The sequence below is a fragment of the Lathamus discolor genome, chromosome 16 (assembly GCF_037157495.1).
Source record: "Lathamus discolor isolate bLatDis1 chromosome 16, bLatDis1.hap1, whole genome shotgun sequence".
NCBI lineage: Eukaryota > Metazoa > Chordata > Aves > Psittaciformes > Psittacidae > Lathamus > Lathamus discolor.
In genome coordinates, this window is record NC_088899.1 from 6,543,731 (window position 1) to 6,566,704 (window position 22,974).

Below are 22,974 nucleotides of genomic sequence, written 5' to 3' on the forward strand. Positions count from 1 at the left end.
GAGCTCCATTCCCAGAGGGAATTCAGGGAGGAAAAGGGATGCTGATGCGTTTCTTACTAAATATAGAGAGAGATGCACCGTACTTAGCGCTGGCTCCTGCAAGGACACAGCCCGGGTGGGACCCACTGCCCCAGCAGAGGCTGCACGCATGGGGCTGGGTGCTCAGTTCACTGCATTTTAACCTTGCAGCTCTTGGTGTATGGAAAAAGCTTTTTAAAAGCAGCTCTTAGACCTAATTGGCTCCAATTTGAAGCCTTGATCCTGTAATGAATGGCTCCAGAAATCAAACAAAGCGTTTTCAACACAAATAAAATTGCCTGTTATGAAAGCAGAACGGGCTTAGGGTAATATTGACTTGAACATGCTGTCAAGGCAAATCAACAGCAGGGAAGAAAACAACCCTCCCTCTTTAAGGCAGTCCAAAACCAAACCCAGCCACTGAGAGGGGACCTCATCTGCGTCAGTGCTCTATGCCCCTAAATGAAATGGGGGGCTCACTGTTAGTGGGCTCATTTCATAACTATTTAAAGATATATACCATTAAAAAAAAACATTATCTTGCTTAACAAAGAGATGCATTTCAGAATTACTCTGTTCTTCTCCATCTTTAAGCATTTAAAGATCTCAAGAATGAGCTTTGACATCAAGGAGCTCCCAGCTAGATGGGGATGCCCTGTTTAACTCCTCCTATTCGGTCTTCAGCCTACATCTCTCATCCCTCAGTATTTACCAGGGAGCTGTGCTGCCCAGAGGAAACCACTGTGGCTACGCTGGCTCCTGCCTTTGCCTTCAGGCAGAGTCGTTTCCATGTGCTCGGTTCACAAGGGAGTCGGAAGTTGCCATTCCTCAATCCCCAGCCTGGAGCCGAGCGCGGTGAGAAGAGGCGATGCAGAAAGGCTGCAGCTATTTGCAGACACACGAGGAGTATAAAGGAGAAAAAAAATTACACCCAAGTAAGTCAGATGTTGAGGTTTCTCCTTCCACCTGGAATACTGCATCCAGAGATGGGCTTTCGACAAGGGCCTGTAGGACAGGACAAGGGGAATGGCTTGAACCTGCCCGAGGGGAGACTGAGCTGAGCTCTTAGGCAGAAGCTCTTCCCTGTGAGGGTGCTGAGGCGCTGGCACAGGGTGCCCAGAGAAGCTGTGGCTGCCCCATCCCTGGCAGTGCTCAAGGCCAGGTTGGACACAGGGGCTTGGAGCAAGCTGCTCCAGTGGAAGGGGTCCCTGCCCGGGGCAGGGGTTGGAGCTGGAGGAGCTTTAAGGTCCCTGCCCACCCAAATCAGGCTGGGATTCTACAACTCCCACCCACCAAGAGGTTTTGGACATGGGGAGGGCTGCCCTGGCAGACAGTGGTGAGACCCACCATGCAGATGTGCTCCATCCTCCACCCCAAAGCCTGCCCCATTCAACAGCCTCTGGGTTCAGCTCCATCCCCATCCCAGCACTGCTGCCAAGGGGTCCGTGGGTTCACACTGAGGAATTCAAGTTTGTTTCTCCCAGTTTTCCTCCCCGACTTGGAGTTACATTTGTCACACTCCGTATCCCCTCACTTAATGCATGCAAATTACGTTAAATATTTCATTCATTAAATGGCTCAGGTTATTACCGAATTGTACCTTAAGCTCTTCAGAAAGTTAATTCTTCTCACACTCCATCACTGGTGTGAAATAACCAACTTAAAGGAGTATTTCACAGTTTGTGCTAGACACAACTCCTATTAGAAACCCCATCCCTTTCAGAGTTACTGTTTTAAGCACTTCTGTGACTTAAACTGTCGAGAGGGAACGATTTTATCCTGTTGCTAGATCTCATTTCACTCCCGGTGTGGAGGAGCCCAACAACCTACTGAGGAGCCAACCATAAATCCACTGGGAGAGAGCAGCGCTTTGAAAGCTATTTTCTAAACAGCTAAGGGAGAGGAGGAAGGCACAAGGATGTGAGAGCTTTTTGTACTCCTGTAACTCACAGGTAGCTTTGCTGTTTGAAAGGAAATAGCTCCTGCAATAGCCCGTAATGCGCCACGAGCCCTTCGGGAGTTTAATAAGAGTAATTTGGAGTGGCAGAATCCGTGAATGGGCAGGAGGAACAGGGGGGGAAAGGTGCAATTACAGGGGCAGCTCCAGCTATTTCCAGCCTCTCGGAAAGCCAAGGCAGCAGCGTCCTCGTCAGTGATGACAAGGTCATTACCAGCTCTAATGAAGGGAACAGGTCCTGGCTAACACACCGGCACAGTCTGGCAGCTCCCCGTCCCGTGGACCATCGCACGGATCACCTTCCCCGGGGTGAAGGCAGGATAAAACACACTCTGCTGCATGCCCAAGGGATGGTGACGCAGGAGTGCTCTGCACCACTGCCTCCTCCCACCATCACTTTCCTGTTCGCACGCTATGGGCAGCTCCAAGGGAAAACAGACCTGGCTTCAACCCATCTTTTAACTGCCATGTGGCAGCTGCATCTGTATGAACTCCCAGCCTTACAGGAGATAGAGCTGGTTAAAAATTCTAGCTGGAACAGAGCACAGACACCTAATGAAGTCCGTGGCCAGTGACCCATGGAAAGGCGGCTCCATCCAGCATGGGATGCAGGTTTACAGCCTCAGCCATGCACAACAGACACCACAACACCCTGCAACATCCATCTCAGCTGGGAAAAACCTTTCTGTTTCCAACGGAAATATGCAAACCAGGCTCTGCACTGTAAATCTTCCTTCCCGGCGCTAAGGAGATAAGTAGGACCTATTAACCTCCCATGTTATTTCCAACTTCATTACTGGAGCTGACACGACGAGAGCGCACGGTGACGGCTCTTTTTGGCAGAGTGCATGTAAATCGCTTTCCCAAAGGAAATTACTTCTCTGGGCTGAATGTTATTAATCTAAGTTCTCCCTTAGTCAAATTGTTGCCTGTAATAAATATGGAACAGGTTGCTATGCTCATCTCTGAGGGCATCCCAATCCAGCTGCAGGTTTCCCCCTCATGTGAAACCTTTATGCTCCATGAGAGCATCCTTCATCTGAGGATGGGGACCGTCCACCCTGGTATCACCCTGTGCTTCAGAGCCCCATGACTGCAGCATGAAATTGTATTTTCACGGTGTGGAGTGCTCCAGCAGCAAAACTGGGTGAGGAGCAAGCCAGGGCAGGTAAGCCTGGGGAAGAGACATGAGGCATGTCCTTAACCTGCACCATGACGTAGTGGCCTTCCACAGCACCAGCTGCCATGGCCGGTGCACCACTTGTGTCAGCTTTGGTACCATTAAAGCAGCACAGCTCCCAAGGTTTAAGAGTTTATGCTCCTTCCCAGTGGATAAACACCAGCATACCCCTCATGGGACTAAAAGAAATCCCAGGGCTTAAGCACTAAAAGATCAGACAACCCCATAAAAACTACATCAAAACCAATCTGAACTTTGCCAAAGATGTGGCTAGAAAGTAGAAATTTCACATCTTAAATTCTTGGAGGAGCTATAAATTAAGGGAATTCTATTCACACTTTATGCCTTTGTTTTATTGAGAACCAGCTTATCACCAATGAAGATTTTCACTAAAAATACCCCCAAACCACCTGGCTTTTGGTGTCTTTCCCACAAAGGGCACACAATCCCTCCTGCTCAAACACCACAGGGCGAGGGCGCGCACCTCTGGCACACTCCAAGGTACGGAGCGGGTTCGGAGCACTGTAAATGCAGCGGTACAGAAAGCCCTTCTCCTCATTTGTTAGCCAGCCGAGTGTGAAAATGTTAATGAAGGCAGCAGAAACCATCTACGGGAAGCTCACCATTAAGATTTCCTTCACATCCCACAGCCCTGCTCACACACAGCCCCCTGTGCATCAACCTTTCCACCCAATCACAGCCGTAACTGCCATGCTCTGTCCAGCCACCCTCACTCAGTGGCCCTGATGGGGGAAATCACTGTCATTCCATTAACTCTAAGTTTTATTACATGTATTCCTAACAGAAAATAAACGCAGAGGGATTTTCAGTGTGTATCTACTCCCCTAAATGCGTACTCTTTAAACACAGCACGCTGGCAAACAGCCTTGAAGTCAGGCAATACCAATGGCACCTTCCTTCTACTGAAACATCTCTATTTTGGAGGTGGCTCACAAAAGCCCTGACTCATGGGGAACAGGCACCTGCCTGCTGCTCCAAGCAAGCCTTTAGACCTTGCTGGATGCCCTACCCCCGGGGACAGAGAGCTGCTGACCTCAACCAGCACCCCACGGATGTCAAACCATACAGGTCAACTCTCCCACTGGAAGAACAGTTTTCCTTAAGTCTTCCGCTTATCACCAAGAGGATCTTGACATCCTTCCAACCCCCAAACATATCACTGCGTATAGTACGTTATCAGGGCTGTCCTTCCCTTGCATGTGCTTTACATTTAGTGTAAATAAATGCATTTTGTAGGGCCATGGTGGCTGCTGTCAAGGTGAACATCGACACGCTTGGCATTTGGGCAGCTAAACTCTGGGTCGGATGCACTGGAGGCTCAGCATTGCCACAGGAAGCGGAACAACGCTCAGCACTGTGGCTGGCAGATGGATTGGAGGCCGAATGTGCCAGGAAAACATTGTGTGGTTGGAGGCACCAGCCAGAGATGCTTCCACCTCTGGAGCGGGACGCTTGGGATATCACAGGCTCCTGCAGGAGCTCCCCACAGTGACCCCAGCGCATCTCACCATCCTTTTCCATCTGTTTGTCACACAGCACCTTTTCCCATGGCCGCTGAGGTGTTGCTGATTCCCAGACATGTTCTTCTCCATACCATGGATGTGCGGCAGGAGCAGCACGGACCCTGCCCCAGTGCAATCCACAGCAGAGGACCAGCAGCATCCCTGACAGTAGACACATATCCATCTAGGCAGAGAAGCGAGGGAAGAGAATGCACGATAGAAGGCAGGCATGTGCACAAAAAAACTGCTTCCCCACCACAGCCGTGTGATTTTTAATTTTCCCCTAATTTCAGGACTGCAGCACTGATATAAAAATCCCTGTAAGTGTTTTAGGGAGATGGTAATGGTCCTATACTAAAATAATTCAACCAACACTATAATTTTAGTACCACTATCAAAATGAAATAATGGCTGTTTACTATGTTACACCTTTCAAATGACCTTCATTTGAATACAAATTGTGGCTCCAAACTCTAAAAGCTGCTCCATTTCAGGAGGCAGCAAATTGAGGATGTTTACCGGAGTTCACTCTGCCAGCGGCTTCCCCACCATCCCCACGGAGCCTCAATGGGTTCTTTCCCTCTTAAGATGCTTAAAGGACCCACATGGATCCAGCTGGAGCCCAAGCAGGACAAACCCTCTGCTCCAATGGGAATCACACTTCCTGCGTTATCCGGAACTACTCGTTATCAGTGAGCCCTGTCTGCTCACATCTTGGAAGATGGATGAGGATTATCCTGCTATTAATCAAGTACCCAGCCCAGGATGGGTCCAACCTCAGTGTGTGCCTATGGAAACACCTCGATTTAAGGCACAGGCTCTGCAACCAGCAAGATGCTGCAGAAGGAATTTCGCTATAGAAGTTCCAGTACTCCCTCACCCACCTGGGGAACGCCAGCCGAGCAGCAGCTATTTCTCCCTAATAATGAATTTTTGCCCTTTCATCAACATTAGTCAGAACAAGATCCAAAGTAAAAAATCCCACTTGGTGCCAGGAATATAAAAGAAAACATTGACATGATGGGCAATAAGCAAACCCAAGCAATGTGCCCAGCTGCAAAGCAGCACAAGCTGATAGCAGCCGATTCTTAACCCTTCCAATGTCATTCCTAAGCAGGAAAAAGGATGTATCATGAAGAAAGAAGTTTCTCTAGAAGGCATCAGGAGGCATGCTACAAACTCCCCTCCTGCACAGACAGTGATGGGCAATGGTCCCCAAGGATGCTCCTCCCTCAGCAGGTCGGGGATATTCACCTTTCCCTGTCTCCCAAACAAGAAAACACCCAGCAAACCTAATTTAAGATGATTCAGGCTTCAGGCCAAGCAGCTGCGGTGTCGTTGGTGCCTTCACAATGCAAGCGCCACAAGGGAAAATCCCCACGCTCCCAAAACATGGAATATCTGTAAACATTCCCCCTCCAACACACCTACGTGTGATTACTCACAACCAGCCAGGAGGAGGGAGAAAAACCCACTTCTTGTTTTCAATTCTCTCCTCTGCATAAAAGCTACCGCAAGGGAAGCAAGGCAAGGGGGAGACCCCATGCGAGGGGAACACTCTTAGCAGCATCAGCCCCATTTTGGGGTGGAAAAAGGGGAAATGCCTTCTGCAAAGAGCAGCCTCTGCCTTTCCCCAGAGCCTTTTCGGGGAGCGAGGGTAAGGCCAGTGATGGATGCTCCAGCCGGAGATCCTGAGCCAAGGCTGGTCTCCTTCATGGTGACTTTGTGGAGAAACAAACGGGGTTTAAACACTAGGTGTTGTATAAAACATCTGAAAACAAGACAAATTAGTCATTAAAAATTAATTTTGGAAAATTACCATCTTGCTAATAGGCGCCGTTATGGCTTTGCACATTCCTGCCCAGGCAGGAGGGAGGAAAGGGGTTTAACACACGTTTTAACACGCATTTTATAGTGTTTCATCAAAAACTGAAGAGACAAATGCCCTCGGAAGCCGGAGCTCCTGCACTCACACATCCATCACCCCAGTGTAGCTGCATTTGCCATGGGCACTCACTGGAAGGAAAAGCCCCTGTACTGCAGGATTCTCCCACCTTCTCACACGCTGCATCCCCATCCCTCAGTTCGTGATGTTTCAGCATGGTTCAGTCTCATTCCCTCTTACATGCTGGGATTCCTGGGGAGTCAGTGTCCGACCCTGCAGGGTCTCCAGTGCCAGCTCTGCTCCACTGGGAGCTCTCGGCTGGTTTCCAACACAAGAGAAGGGAGGGCAATTTCCCCTGCCCGAACACCATCAGTGTTCCATCAGTTACCCCAAACTCCACGAAACCCTGGAAGCTCTCTCTGCACACTGGACAGCAAAAGGCAGCATCTGGTCCCAAGAAGCTGGGAAGGCACCTTCCTACCTAACAAGGGACAAGATCCTGACTATGAGGCAAGAAACACAAAGATACAGCGGGAGAGCAGAGCAGACCCATGCCCTGCTTCTCCCACCCATCACTCCCACATTCCCTAATGGGAGAACCCCAGGGCCGGATCCATCCCCCTGCACCCCGTTCAGGCTCAGAGCACGGCCCCATTGGGCGAGGGCAGCAGTAACCAGACAGCACCAAACGATGTGACTGGGGCAAGTGAGTACCTGCAACCCTGTCCTGAACCCCCCACCCCAAAGGCACAATGCCCTGGGATGCTCTGGCGTTATCTTTGCTCTCTTGACAGCGAGGACTACATCAAAATACTCAAGGTCAAGAGACCAGCATGGTTCGAGGCAATCTGCACCTCTTAAAACAGTGACAAATAAGTGATTTAATTTTAATGAGCTTTTTTGCATCTCCAATCTAATTACGGCATTATCAAGTACTGCTCTGAACTGCAGGTGGCTTCTCATTACTGGGGGTAAGGCTGTCACAAGCATTTTTCATGAATACTAAAATCCATTTCATTCCGCTACCTGCTCCAAAACTCCCCTAGCCTTGATGCAGAGCAATGCCCTGGCCCCCAAAACCCCAGATTTGGGGGGAGAAGCACTAAAACCCCCATTTTCCAGCCAATTGCTCCACTTCTGAATGTGGGTTTTACTGCAGTGAATGGAGAGCAGCATCCACCCAGACAGCCCCACGCACCCACCAGCTTCTCCAGCTGAAACCCCAGGGGAAACCTCCTCATCCATCAAAAAGTACAAGTTTTGGTGTGTGAGATGCTCCTGCCAGGCAAAACCTCTCCCAAAAGCAAACATCTTGTTCTGCACACTGTGAAAGGGCAGTCAAGAAAAACATCTCTCTCTTCCAGACTGCTTCTAAGGTTTGCTTTCAACTTTATGTTGTTTTCCATCACTAAAAACAGAGAAAGTGCCCCAGTGCCAAAACGCTTTAACATCAAAATACTTCAGTTTTAACTTTGCAAAACCTCCTATTTTTCTGATGGTTTCTGGTCGATTCCTTTGCCCACCTCTGCTCAGCAGTTATTGTTCCATGTGGTTCATATCCAAAACCTCTCTTTCTTGCCTGTTACTCATAAGCCATTGAGAATCAGATGGTTTACGTCTCCCAAGAAAGCCTTTTTGCCAAATAATAACAAAGCCCTGACAGTAACGGTCCTTCTTTCAGAGCACAAAGATGTGGAGGATCCCACCCCTCAGCATCCCTTGGGATCACCCCCTGCTGAGCCACAGGAATGCAGAGACAAGGAGAAGGAACCCAGAGGACTGAGGATCCCTCACCAACAAGCTCCCTTTTAAACACACACTAGTTAAAACCTGGAGTTAATGGTTTTTTTTCCAAAGGCCTTTCTAGAAAGCAATGTGGGCTGCTAACAGCAGCAAGGAATTTGCCTCCATCCTTGTACACAGCGTTCCTGTGCTCCCAGGAATGGAGAAACACTTTCTACCTCAACAATTTCCACAGACACAATACTCCATTACCCAGGAATCACAGAGCACAGCACTGACCCATGGCACTAATGCCACCAACCAGCATCCTACAGCAGAGCACCAACGCCAGCCAACACGCAGCCCAGCTCGCCCACCAAATCACCTTTTTTCACCCCAAAACAGCCCCAACAGGAGTACTCACCAGAATCCAGGGAGCTGCAGGGGGGACACAAGAGATGCACCAGCACTACAGGGATGCTCCAGCCAAGTAAATGAGGCCCAGCTAGGGCCGGACTTGGCCAGTTCCACCCATCCCTCAGCCTCATCAGCTCCATTGGAAGCAGCTGGGAGAAGCCATGGGCAGTAACCCCTAAGCCCCCCCCCACCAAAGGGGCCAGGCATGTATATGTAGTGTGTGACTTACATACATGATAAATACTAGAGCCCCCCAGCGCCATGCATGGCATGTCGTACACAGGAAAAGCCAACACTGGAAGAACTATGGCTGAAGGGAGAGTGAGCAGAGCCTGTGCTGCAGCAAGGGCACATCTGTCCCCCCGACCTTGCTGCAAACCGCAGTGCCTTGGAGATGCATCTCCCCAGCAGCCAGTTTCCACCACATGGTCTTTACTGATTGCATCTGCCTGTGCACAGTAAGGCTGGGTGCTGCCCAGCACCTCTGGCTTTAGCCTTGGGGACAGCATGCTTCCTTATGGAGCTTCCTTAAGGGAAGTCCAGGGATGAGGCAGTGAAGGCAAGGGTACCACTGATCCCTGGCTTCCCAGCTCCCCTAGCCAGGTTACATGGGGGGGGATCTGTCCCTTCTCCAAACACACTGACTTTAAACTAGAGCGTGTGCCAGCAGCTGCAGCACCGAGACTGGGGCAGCAGAGACGTGGCACTGAATGATAATGAAATACATCCCCATCATCTGCCATCGCGTACTGCAGGTGCCGGTGCAACGGATCTGAGCCTGACCCTTTTGTCAGCTGGCAGCAAACACCTTTTAAAGCCAAATCCTGGGGGACAGACATGTCAATCTGTTCCTATGGGGAACATACCACTGAAGTCCCCATTGACACCATTCTCCTCAGTGCCTCACACTTCCCAGCATCTTAGAGCACCCATAGCTGGTGAGGGATATTGGTCAAAATGGAAATTAAGTCAAGGGAAAAAGGCAAACAGGCTGAATTTGCAAATTAGTTTAATTAGAGCAACTACAACTCAGACAGTTACACTTCTGATATGCTGTAAATCCAACTTGTAAATCCAGAGCAGTGAAGGAGCAGCTCTGCTTCCTTGTGGAAGGGTGCAAACCCCTCGGAACTCATCTCATGGAGAACATTGCTTGAGATGCTGCCGGGACATCAATGAGCCATCGCCCTCCAGGAGCATCTGCCTGTGGTGCCACACCAGCCTGTACACATGTGGATGCTGCAGACCCTGGTCCAAGATTCACAGTGGAAATGAGATCCAGAACGTGGAGGGGCCTGGACACAGTGCCCGTGCCCCACAGATGGATCTCCTTGACACGCTGCTGTTTGTACCGTCCCTGGTCAGTGGGACAGGGTAAGTCCTGGATGGAACTGTTTCATCTTGCTCCATGTGCTGCAGCCTACGTGGCTTTTCATTTAAGGCCAAGAAGGGGTCCCTGCCCCTTATGCTGATAGTAACAAAAAAATGGCAGAAAAAGACATTTCCAAACTTCCCCCCCCCAATTCCCTTTAACAAAGAAAGGAAAATTAGGAAGGATAACAAAAGTAGGAATTTGTGTGTGTGTGTGTAAGAAAACCAGCCTGGATGCTCCAGCCCCTCACATGCCAAAGGCCCCCCATGGGCTGTTTGCCATGTCAGGGCACTTTTTCAGAGCACTGAGACTTCAGCTGCAGCAGCTCGAAGCCTCTGTGATCCTCCCAGTGCATCCCATCTCTGAAGAAACAGGGATTTTCTCTTATCCAGGATGGCAAAAGCACTCGGACAAATGTGGGACCAAATGTCGGTTTATTGCCTCCCCCCACATTCCCAAACTCAGCCAGGACATTCCAAATCTTAAAAGCAGGCAGCTCATCTGCATCCCTCTGACGGCAGCACAGGGACCCCTCTGCAGCAAGTCCATCCCTGGGAAGGTGTTAACACTGAAACGTGGACACTGCAAAGGCAGCGACTGGCAAAAGCCCTGCCAAAGGCACACACGAGCTCCTTCTTCTCCCCAGGAGAAAAGCGTGGCAAGAGACACCCATAAAATGAAGTCTGGGGATCTCTCATGCAGGAACTCATTAGAACAGTTGAAATACTGAGTTTACATTATTCCAAATGAAGCTCTTAATCCCATTGTTCACTCTCACAAGGTGTAACCTATTTTGTGTAAAATAGATTTATTTTATATATCTATTTTATATATCTGATGCAAAAATCAGGTCCAAATGCGGATGCTGCGGGATGCTCCTGCTCCTTGCAAGCAGTCATCATGAACCCCTAACATACAGCACGTTTAGACTCTTCCCAGAGTGGGAATCTGTGCTGAAACTTCCCATCACATTCCTAAACACCATGAATCAGCTCACAGACAATGATTTGCTTTACCTGACATGAGCAGGCTTCTCCCACCTCCTGCCCTATGCAGGACCGAAATCAAGACATGTGTGGACACCCGCTACCCCGAGAGCTGCTCAGAGCATCCCCGGTGCCTGGGGACTCCTGCTTTACACAAAAGCACCTTTTCATTCCATTCTGAACGTGCCCACAGATTAAAGACTCGGATGCCACAGCAAAGCAAGTCAAACATTTACTTTCTATTAAAATATCTAAATGAGAAGATTAAACCCTGTTTTACATTTTACAGAAAGGCAAAGTCAAACTGTCACAGGAGCGGCTTAGCAGGTACTTAAAGCCAAGGCGTCCTGATGCCGAGGTAATCAATTTAAGGAGGGAGGGACTGTTTTAAACCGCTCAGATATGGGGAAAGAAACTAATGCACACACATTGGAAAGAGCCTTTCAGTTATCCCTCCCCGGGAACGCCCCCGGAGCCCTCCTGTGCCAGGCCACCAGCCTCGCTGCAGCAGACAGCTCTCGCCCCAGATTTCCCCATGAAGCACTTTCACAGCTCATCACTCTATGGAGCACGGCGCCCGCTTAAGCTCTTTGTTTATCCTTCATTTGAGGTGGTAGGAGGAGAGCTGATGGAATACAGAAAGGGCCCCAGCCACTGAGTTTAGCAGCTGCCAGCAGCAGCTAGAGGGCATGGAGGTGACACACATCACATCACTGCACCGATTTATGCCCTGATCTTCCTACATCCAAATAGACGCTGCTTGGTACCAAAGCAGGTTACTGTGAGCTTGAGCGCATCAGCTCGTGGTCATCACCCACAGGAGCTCGCAGGTGAGGGTGACGCAAGTGAGCATCAGCACCGGCCACTTGCATCCTCGTGGGACAGCTCACGCTGCCCTCACCCAACCACATCAATCCCGCTTCCCTATAATCGCCGCTCGGCTCTTCCCTGCAAACTACGCACATTAAATGCCTTCACAGCACCCTCCTGTGGGGATTCTGCGTCCGTACAGAGACGGGGGCAGCTAGAGATGGGGCGCACAAGGAAACCCTCATTCTCCTCCTCCAGCGATGCCAGCAGGGATGAGCAGCACAACGTGCCTCTGCTGCTGCTGCCCCGGGTTATGGGTGATGCCAAAGGCACCGCAGCCACCAGCCGGGATGGGGCTGACATGAGGATGTGGCTGTGCTCCTCCAGCATCCTGAATCCACCCCAGGCGTTTCTCTGCCGGGCTGCCTCACAGAGCCGAGCACGACAGGTAATTAAATACATCATAAAATGTTACAGCAGGCTTTCCTGCAGTAACCACTGACAAACAGAAACGCGCCTGGACCACTTCACCGATCACCGCCCGAAGGGGGTATATGTCAGTTCTAAAACCTGCTCTGGAAACGAGAGACATCTCCATTTACAGCACCTTACCATGGCATCACTTTGCTTTAAAGCTTTTTGTGGTGATGCTACACTTTCAGACAGTTGAAAGCATTTTTATCATAAGCTACAGTGGTTTTATGCAACACTTCGCCACCGCAGTGAAAACCAAAGGGTTCCCTGATTTCTAAGAGGAGGAAAACTCGAGTTTCTAATTATTATGTTGCTAAACATCAACTTAAAAAGAAATAAAGCTTGTATGTTACTTACAACATTGATTTACAGCATTCAGAGTAGGTCTGAGATACTGAAATCTCACAGATACCAAACACCTTCCCACTTTCCACAAGAACACTGTAAAATTAGAGCTGAATAAATCTCAGCTCTGATTTATTGATTATCCTTCAGGTTATGCAGTAATTTAACGTGCCTCACACCAGACCAGACTGGCAGAGCACACACAAGTCAATTCACTTGTGCAACGTGCAAGAAATTTATATGGCATTATTCACTTCTGAAGCATCTCATACTGAATCAAAAGATAATGCTTCTGTAGGAATGAACCAAGATTTTGCTTTCCAAAAAGTGGACGGACGTGCCAGTACAGATGTACCCACGTCTACAGAGCTGTAAAATACAAGTATTTGGTGGACTTTCAGTTATGATTTTAAAGTTTTAAACCTAGAAAGCTTAGAAGAAACCTGTACTTGAAATCAAAGTTATCCCCAAACAGAACAACAAGCCAATAAGCAGTATTAGAAGGGATTCACATGCCAACTACTGAAATACCGTTGAATAAATCAAAGATTGATGTAGGATCAATCAGAAAGAAGCTGTCGGAGATGAACATCGACTTTGGAATATTCAAGTGCAAAACTGCAACTAAAGATTGTACTTCCACTGCTGGAAAGCCTTTCCACATTGTCATCCTGGACAGGAACTAAACCCTCCTCAGGTCACTGCAGTGATGAAACCACAAGGAAGGAAGCGCTGCTCAGCCTGTCACCTCAATCTAGCTCACTGCCATCCTCTGAAGACATTACCAAGATCCATGGCTGCTCCTCCAGCGTACGGAAAGGCCAATGCTGATGCTGAATTGGTCCAGCAGGACCCAGAGCAGGCAGGAACCACAGCAAGAACCAAGAATAAGGGTTCTGGCATCCCTGTGTCCAGGGAAGGCTGGTATTGGGTGGGAACCCCTTATCCTTATGAAGGAAAGACATTTCTTACTACTATTACCATCAAACTAGAGCATCATCCAGGGAGCAGCAGCAGTGTTTTCTGGATGAGAACACTCCATTTCCACCTTAAGGAATTTCACTTCTTCCCCCACACCCCAGCCTCGCTCAAGGGGTAGTGGAGCTATTCCCAGCTACCAAGAAAATGCACCCTAAATAAATGGAGAAGAGAAAGGCAAATAAAATGTTTGGTAACAGAGCTTTGTAAGCTGCAGTCTTTTACCAGGAGCAAAATAACCTCCACAGCTGGAAGGAGAGCCCTTCGCCACATCAGGGTCAGATGTTCCAGAGGAACGGAGGGTATCAGGTAGCACAGACTGGCCCCAACCCAATGGCATCTCCAAGAGCACCGCTCCCCATCTGCTTTCTTCTACACATCCCCAAGAGTGAAAGCGAATGCCAAGGCACACACCCTGGTTATCTAATGACACGTGGATCCAAGCACTGAATTAGTAATTTCTTCGCCTCTCATCAGCCCACTGCCCCGCTACCGCACGAGGACTGAGGAGGACGGGAAGTGAAATGGATTGGGTGGGAAAGCAGCAGTGCTTCCCTCAGGGATTCACATCCCAGTGTCGCGGCACCTTCCCCTCCAGCCCCTCGCAAAGAATGGAGACAAGTTGTAGTATTTGTTTCATATGTTCAACACAACAGGAACATCACCCAGATCTAGACTAGGTCCAAGTAATAATCACTGTAATTAGCACTTCATTCATATAATTACCAGCAGACCCCATAACATTTTACAATGGAGGTAATTACCCATATTTTACAGCTGAGGAAACAGATACAGTGCAGGTGAATAACTTAAAAAGAAATCATCAGTAAATCTGTGGCACAGCCAGAGACTGCAATTATCCTTATTCCCAGCCAAGGCTCTCCCCAACAATCCATGCTGAATTCACTTCTGTCTTGTGGGAAGGAATCCAGAGAAAACAAACACAAACTGGAATTTCCAATCTCTAGAAGAGCTGAAAAGCAGACAAGCCAGACCTGAAGGAGAAATAAAAACACATTTTTATCACCCAATGTTTCCTCACTCAAGGTCTGCAGCTACGAGCCAAGGACAGGCAGAGGGCCCTAAGCTCCAGCACACACAGGAAGCCAAACGCAGGGGTTTGGTGGCTACAGGAGTTCTACTTCCATAAGCAGAGTAAAAGCAGCAGCACGGGACGGAGCCAGGGAAGGTTCCCCCCTTCAGCAACCAAAGACCTTCACCCATTTCCAGAACGTAAAGATTAAAGCAAGAGCAGTAACTCCATTATTGAAGGACTTGGCAGACAATACACACACAGAGCACAAGCAGGGCCACAAGCCTGGGAAATCCACCCAGCAGCATTCCTCCCCTTCCCTCCAAGGTTCTCCCCAGAAGCCACCAGCCCTAAAGCACAGGAGTGGGGCACGGCTGCCCCCCTGCTCAGTGTACGGGTACAGAAGCCTATGGTTCCTCAGGCACACACTGGGGACCTGTCCTGCACACTTCATCCTGCACATCTGGATGAGTTTATTAACATAAAACCCCAGTGCTGGCTTGTGTGACCGATCCAGCTGCTTTCTGCAGCAGTCCAGGCTGCAGTGCCGCTGTTCTATGAAATGAACAGCACACACAGATTAACGTTAATCCAGCCCTGGCTGCAATACCTGAGCTGCAAGACATGCAATGTTCTAAGTCTAGTAAAGGTGCCAAGTATTTCAGTTCAGCGATCAGCTTATGTTAAGGTTAGCACAGAAACCCCTCCAGCAGAAGCAGATATTGCATTCATTTCAAAATCAAGACTTGCTTCCGGAATGGCTGTTATCAATATTCTGGCTCTGAATAACAGAAAAACCTTGTAAGGAAGTACAAATCTCTCAGTATTCTCTTAATATTTAAACAGACAAATGTTTTGCTTTGCCAACACTGTGCAGCATTTGTGTAGTTCTTTGATTAAGTGTCTGAAGCAAACATGTATTTTAGTTTAGTGAAAAACAAGCTCAGTGAAATGAATGAGGCTCCATCAGCCCTTGCCACAGAAGGGACAACTGTTGCTGATATTATCTACTGCACCAGACACCCAAAGGCAGACTTTAAGCTTGGGTAAATGGCAATGCTACTGCATGTAAATTAAGCAGCTTTTCTTACTAATATTTACTGTTGTTTATGCAGGAAACAGAACAATTCCTGTTTCCCTTTCCAAGGGCTCTACCTCCTCCCTCCTCAGCAGCCCGAGCACCCAGGGAGGCCAGGCAATAGCTGAACAGAAATAATCTGTACTCATTACACTGATCTCTGTGAATAACCATCTGCATCTAACAGAACACTTGGAAAGATGAGGGAAAAGGCAGCATGCACCAGCCTGTGTCACCCCGACACCTCAGGAGATAAAGCCAACTACTTCCACTGCTAAGAGCGCTTACCTTATGGAAAGCAGGCGGGATGGACGTGATAAATCTCCTGAAACAAGAAGTTCTACCCATCTTTTAACCTCCCTGTTATACTATTGACTCCAATTCCCAGCATCAGACAGGTTTACTCCATCGGGTTTTCTTCCCCTTGCTCTGTGCTGGAGCAGGAGGCAGCTGACACCAACCCTCTGCACAGAGCAGGGAGATTCCCTTTGGCTTCCAGATGTCTAAATAAAAGGGGGTTGAAAATTGCTTTCCTCGAAAGTCATGTCTGACTGCTGCTGCTGCTGCGAAATGGGTGTTACAGGGAGGAGGAAACAGTCTGCAAGGAGTTTTCTTGGGCAAAATGAGTACTTTTTTCCATTGGGTTTTAAAAACTAGTTCTGAAGTGGAGAAATAGCTTGAGGTGACTTTGGAGGATTGCACCTCTCAGGCTGACATTAAAAGCAGAGCAAAAGCCAAATCCCAACTATCCAAAACATGCTCCATGTAGGAGCAGCAGCCTTGTACACTAGAAGTGGTGACTCCAGGCCTACGAAGCTCTTAGAGCTAAAATTTGGAACAGGAGGGGTAAAGGAAAAGACCACCTGAACGCTTCAAGCCTTGATGCAGGCTGTGATCGCCCATGTTAACTCCCAACCATTGGGTCAGAACGACACGTACACCCAGCACGGAGGAGCTGCTGCTCAGCAGCACTTTGGGAACACTGCCTGCCACGTTATTTAACAGGTGACTCTGCAAACACAACCAAGGGCAATCTAAAAACAGAGAGCTCGCTGTTGAAGCGCCAAGATCAGTGCTGGAAGTACCATTCTCTCACGCATGGATGCTAACTAAAACTAGAAGATGCTTTTCTCGAAGCAGCCCCTGGTGATGCTGGTGCAGCCCCAGTGCCCAGGATCTCAGCCCCTGATCCCTAAGGCGGGAACAGGGACAGGCTTTGGGCCACAGGCAGCAGCCAGCAGGGTCAGTGGAGCCGCCACGGAGCACATGGACAGCTCGCTGCCATTTTAATCTGTAGCTCTAATGAACATTATAAAGGTTTATAAGCATCAACAAGGCTCAGAGAAGACCTAAATCCATTTCAGTGCTCATTTAGCAGCTTCATCTGTGTGCAATTAAAACTTCAGCATTAAATGTTAGAGAATAAAATAATGAGACACTTAAAAAATAATCTGTACTTCAGTGGGCTGTGCTCCGTGGGTTTCATGTGTTCATTTACAAGACAAAAATGGGACCTGGCCAAAATCCGCCCTACGTGCTGATACCCCTTCCATAGGAAAATGGAAAGAAACAGCTCCTAAACTTCGGGGGCTTTACTACCCCGTGTACACACAACACTGCTGCTCTGAGCACAACTGTGCTTATAGCACAGCTCAGAGTATCCATAACGTGCCTTTTGGCTTCAGTGCTAATGTACAAATAAATGTAAATTGAGTTTCAATGGAGATTTTCATTTTGGTCTAAAGCCTAACCTTTTATTAAAATGGCTATCCGTTTCAAGCTGATGGTCAGGAAAAGTTATCTTCAGGGCAGGGAACAAGTAAAGAGTATTTCCTAGTCACAAGAGCATCTTAAACGCTCCCTTTATTTCTCTGAGCCATCAAGACGTGGCTGGGCAGTGGAGGGGGGGACAGCAGATGTTTGACTGACCAAAAGAACAGCAGAGAAATACAAATGAAAACCGAAGATGTACAGAAACATCAAAATAAAAGTACTGGGAGAACACAGGTCAAAAATAAGGTAATAAACAGGAAACAAAGACACAGTTCAACTTAAAAGAAACAAAAGCCAATGGAAATGACATACTTTATTTTAACAACTGAAATAGGTTTTTATTCAAGAAAAGCCAACATTACAGAGCTTCCAAAAGAAAAACTAAGAGAGACCTTTGGGGAGGTCACAGAACACTACAGTTTAAAACGATGAAATGTTAACAGCTTGCACACCAAAAATTAAAAATGAAATGAAATTAAAAAAATGAAATGGTTACCAAAGTAATGCAGGTCAGGGGATCAAAGGTGAAGGGTCACACATTATTAAAAAGAAATCCAAAAGGGCGTCTGCATCAAGATCTCTGCAAAACAAAGGAGCTTCAGTGAGTACAACTCGAACCTTCTATGGAAGCACATCACAGCTCTCGCACCACACACAGCCCCCGGCAGCGCCGTCAGCCCCCCCGACGTCTTGCATCTTATCCTGGTTTACTGGGTTGTAACCTGCCTGGGGAAGGTTTTGCACCTCCACACCAGGGCAGGGGACCGCTGCTCGGGTCAGGACACCACCGCTGCATTCCTTGCTCTTGCCTTTTTCTCTGTCCCTGCAGCTATTGCCCCCCACGCGCACCAACCCCAAGCATCCCAACGCACGGGTTTAAAGCTACAATAAAAAAGTAATTCAAATGTGGTTACCGAGACAAAGGCCTTTCCTCCTGGAATTTCAATTACACACAAGCTATAAAACAACCTTTGGTACCCATTTCCAAGCGAGATGCAGTCAATTATCTATCCTAAATTTATGCAGAGCGCGTCATATTTACATCAGATAACTTTAGGAAGAGACAAGCACCAAGGGCACCACATCCCTCCTCACTCTGGTGTCTCTTCCCTGCCAGCCAAGGCATTCAGCTCTGGGAATCTCTCATCTGGGCAAAACCAGCTTCAAGCTCAAAGGCAAGAAACAAACCACCCCCCAAAACTGTGTCCTAAGGCAAAGCAGCCACCAAGCGACAGCAAACCCCTGTGTTCAGAGGGGAAGGGATGGGACCTGCCTGCACATGTTCCCACAGAACACACGGCATCTCACACCCAACATACCGGTACCACAGCCAGTTCTGCGGTTGTAACATCCCCAGCAGCAGCAGCGTTCAAAACTCTCCTGCTGAAGTCACCGCCACATGCTGGAGTTACACCTAAGTTCTTGCCATTATTCCCAACATTTCTCAATTCCAGGTTTTGTGACCCGAGCCCAAAATCCAGCTTTTCTCTGTTACTTCACCCGCGTGCCGAGGCTGATCCATGAATCAAGGGTTACACAACAGGTCTGGAGGCAACTCATTCTGAAGGAAAGCAATTTGGAAACCCTTGTTCCCCAGCACCCACTGCCTTTGCAGAACACAAATCCATTTCACTCAGTCCTTTTTGTTCAGTTCTATCCTACATAAAATCTTTGCTTTTATTGGCACTGATTTTTCCTCCATATCCAGTTTTTCTTTTCTCTCTAAATCCCAATTTTTCTCACCAAAATGGAACAGCCACCCCTGGAAGCAGCAAACACGAGACCAAGAAGACGGGATTTCAACCACTGACAAAATACAATATCCTCAGTTCCCATTCATTTGACCAGAGACCAATTCATTTGTGTTTATACACACCAGCCCCTCGCAGAGAGACACTAAAACTGACTTTGCAAATTGACTTTGCTGTAGCATTTCCCTTGTAAAATGCAGCACAAAGTACAACTCGTGCAACACAGCAGCGAGTGTTTTACTCAGCGCTGGGCAAGGCAGAGAACCAAACATACCATGCAGCGGTACCCACCATTGCTGGAGGTGTTCTGGAGATGACCAGCTCAATAATCACCAAGTTAGTGCACTCTGCTGACTCCCTCATGTTTGAAGAAGGCTTTGCATGGCTGGTAACTCCAGCTTCTGATTCCCCCTACACCAGATTCCATGTTCTCTTTTGATACTACACTTCAGAGTACCCACGTGGCATTAAGGATGAGCCCCAACAGACGATGTTGGTTAGGAAAATCATACCAGGTTAATTGACTGGAGGGAAAGAATATTCCACCTTATTCTCCTGCATTCCTAGAGCAATCCATGATGCCTGGTGCTTTACTTGTGCTGAATATATGACGACAAAGTGCTCAGAGATGCTTGTACAGAGCAGGCACATGGACCCACCTGCCCACCCACTGGCATACAGGAACCTAGAGGTGCCTGACATGACAATAACCCCAAGAGGTTTTATCCCTGATCCCAAAGACTGTCCTCACCCGCTCAGCACATGAACCAGCACGGCCATTTCCCAAACACCAGCACAGGCGGCTCCATCTCCATGTGCAGGCACATTCACCATGAAGCCGGTACCAGTCCATGGCTCTGGGAGCTCAAAACAGGGCTGAGGCTCCAACCCAACAGCTAGCAAGCATCGAACGTATTCAGAGGTATTTCAGTAGGTTCCTAATATCAAACAGCCCAAGTTAAATACAGGCAGCATTTTATCCTGTGTGTATAATAAACTAAAACTAATTAAGATTCCTTAGCTATCACTGAGTGTACAAGAAGTTAATTTAATTCATTCAATTGAATTTATTTGGGATACAGAAAAACCAACAAGCAACCCCACCAAACCAGGAGAGCAGAACATTACCCAAAACAATGCATTTCATCTGTCTGCTGTGCTTAACAGGATTCAGCTGGTCGCAGCAACTGCACAGAACTGCTAAATCAGCCCTTTTTCCAGACTTATCATTACAGAATTACAGAGTCAGTCCCAACACTGACAAAAGGGAAGGAAAAAAGTGGGTTTTCCTAAGGGGAGGATGAGGAATCTCCCTTCTGAGAGCACAAACAGCGTGGCAGGTATCAGTGCTCTTGTTTCAAACTGCCAGGAAGGGCAACCTTCCCATTGTGCGGAACCACAGAGCCTGCTCACAACAGTCACTAATTATGCAAACCCGGCTGAGAAGCTGCAGCGGCAAAGCCAGCGCCACATTTCCTGCTTTGTGCATTAAGCAAAGTGCAGAATTTCATTAATTTCACAAAATAAACCCATAATGAAGTGCTGCTGTTAGAGAGGAATTTCCATCTCCTTCCCTAACTCATCATCACGGGCGCAGGAGAGCCGCCCGCGCCTGCCAGACGGCATCAGTCAGGTGTACTAACAGTTTACTCCCAGCTCTGCTCTCCTCAGTGACATGTAAGCGTTACTTCCTTCTCATTTCACTTCCAGAGGTTTTTCTTCTGCTCTAAAGAACCTGGGTTTTCCTGCATCTCTGCTGACAGCTGTGAGGACGGACATGCTTTGGGAAGTGCGGTACCCAAAGCTGGTGCAGCAAGCACCCAGCGAGCTCATGACAAACCCGGGTGGGATGTGGGAAAGGCACTTGCCCCCACAAACCCTTATGTTAACGTGTTCCAGCCCCAGCTCAGCAAAACCCAACAGTAACCCAGTGTGCCAGGAGTGGAGCAACAAACTTCTAATAACAGCATTCCCCATCAGCACCATAATATTTTCTACTCTGTGATCACAAGGGCAGCAGACAATTAGTCAGAGTTAAATACTCCCACTGCTCTGCAGAGATCCCTGAGCCGATGCGGTCGCGAGGAGGCTCCAGCTCTAAGTGCTCCGGCGGCCTCTGCCTTCAGGAAACCGCGCTTAAGAGAAACACATCGGAATTAACTCCAGACTAATGGAAAGCATTAAACAAAACACACTGAGTAACTTTACAGTCCTCAGGAAACCAGCGAGCGCTGCTGTTTGCAAGAGCTTTGCCATCTTGCTGGCACGCTGCAGAGAGGATGCTGCGACCTGGACACTTCCTCACCGTGACTACGGTGATGGCAACAGCCAGCCCCATGAGCTCAGAACACATGACGGTACCCCAGTAAGTAAGGGATGAACTGGTAACATAGGGAAATGTCACAATACACCACAAAGTGCAGGGCAGCCTTAAAACAAATAGGTGTATTAAGTTTCCAGACACAGGCGTTGATTCTAAAAGGCACTTTAAAGCATTTTAAAAACACCAAATTGAAGTAGCAGTAGGTCACACTGCTTGGTCCCTACCTGGAGTGGTACTTTGATGAACAAACCTGTCACTAGCTGCCTGTGCCACTGAGCTGCTGGGGCTGAGAGAGCACTGGGGTAGCAGGTGACAGACAACACATTCCCTGCACCCACTCTCCGCTGGGATGGGTGAATGCTTCCCAAACCAGTCCAGCCCCTAGGCAATTCCCCAAACCTTCAACATCTTCTCTGTGCTTTAGAGAAAAGGCAGGAAACAGCTCGATGTCAAGCAGAAGAGGAGAATGTCACCATTGTGCCAGCAAAGCAAAACTGTGAGAGCACATCGGAGATGACTGCAAGGACGCAACTCAAGGTGCCCAGCGCAGCATCATCATGGAATCCCTTCCCAGGTAAATAATGCTCCATACAGTTTTGTAGTTGCACTTATTTGCCTAGTACCAAGCAATAGCTAAGCCTAAATATATGTAGTCGGTTGATGCTGGATGTCAGACTGGAACTGGGGCATTGCTGCCTCACCCCTCCAGAAAAGCCTCAGCACACGAAGCAATTACAACTTGGCTTTCCTACAGTGGAAATTCTGAGCTTTGCCCAAGAGGGCCTGTAAATACAGAACCTGTCAGAAACAAAAGCCCTAGGTAGCATTTTCCATTTCCGATGTTTAACTTTTTCTTCTTCCTCGTCCCGTGTCATTAAGTGTTTACCAGGATGATTAATGACTGCGGCTGCCAACTCCATTAATGAAAGGCAGCTCTGCTCAAAGCTGCAACCCCGCACCTGGCAAGCGCTGTACGGAAACAAGGTTACCCCAGCACCCTTGAGCCCCAGCACCCACCGCTGCTCCCAGGTAACCCGGTCACTTCCCAGCAGACCCAGGATGCACTTCCTGCATCCAAACCAGATCCACATTCACAAGCACTAAAGTGGTCAGAGCAACGGGCAAGCACCACCCAAGAGCGCAGCAGAATTTCCTGGCAATGAACTGATTTATCCTAACGTGAGGAATTGTATGAAAACCCTCTGTGTGTCCTCCCCCCCAGAGCAAGAAGAATAAGCACACGTTCCCTTCACAGGCACCTCAGAAAATGTACACCTGTAATTAAATTGCTTGGCTAAACTTATGATTTTCTATCTCATGCAAAAAAACAACCCTGAATTAGAAGGAGC

At 48.4% G+C, this 22,974-nt stretch overlaps 1 protein-coding gene and 1 long non-coding RNA gene across 4 annotated transcripts in view; both read right to left on the reverse strand.

Annotated features, from left to right (window-relative positions):
- CAMTA1 (calmodulin binding transcription activator 1) overlaps positions 1 to 22,974 on the reverse strand; it is a 224,518-nt gene that overhangs the window by 189,217 nt on the left and 12,327 nt on the right. For 2 of the 3 annotated variants that reach the window (XM_065696622.1, XM_065696621.1), the window contains exon 1: positions 8,710 to 8,781. The exons of the other annotated variant lie outside the window; for it this stretch is intronic. The gene's annotated coding sequence lies outside the window, so the exon portion shown is untranslated. Of the gene's footprint in view, positions 1 to 8,709; positions 8,782 to 22,974 lie in introns of those variants that run through there. 3 annotated transcript variants of the gene reach the window in all.
- On the reverse strand, positions 14,290 to 18,133 carry LOC136022836 (uncharacterized). Its single transcript, XR_010616344.1, has 2 exons — positions 18,048 to 18,133; positions 14,290 to 14,662 (listed from the first exon to the last, which is right to left on the reverse strand). It is a non-coding gene; the product is annotated as an uncharacterized LOC136022836 (long non-coding RNA).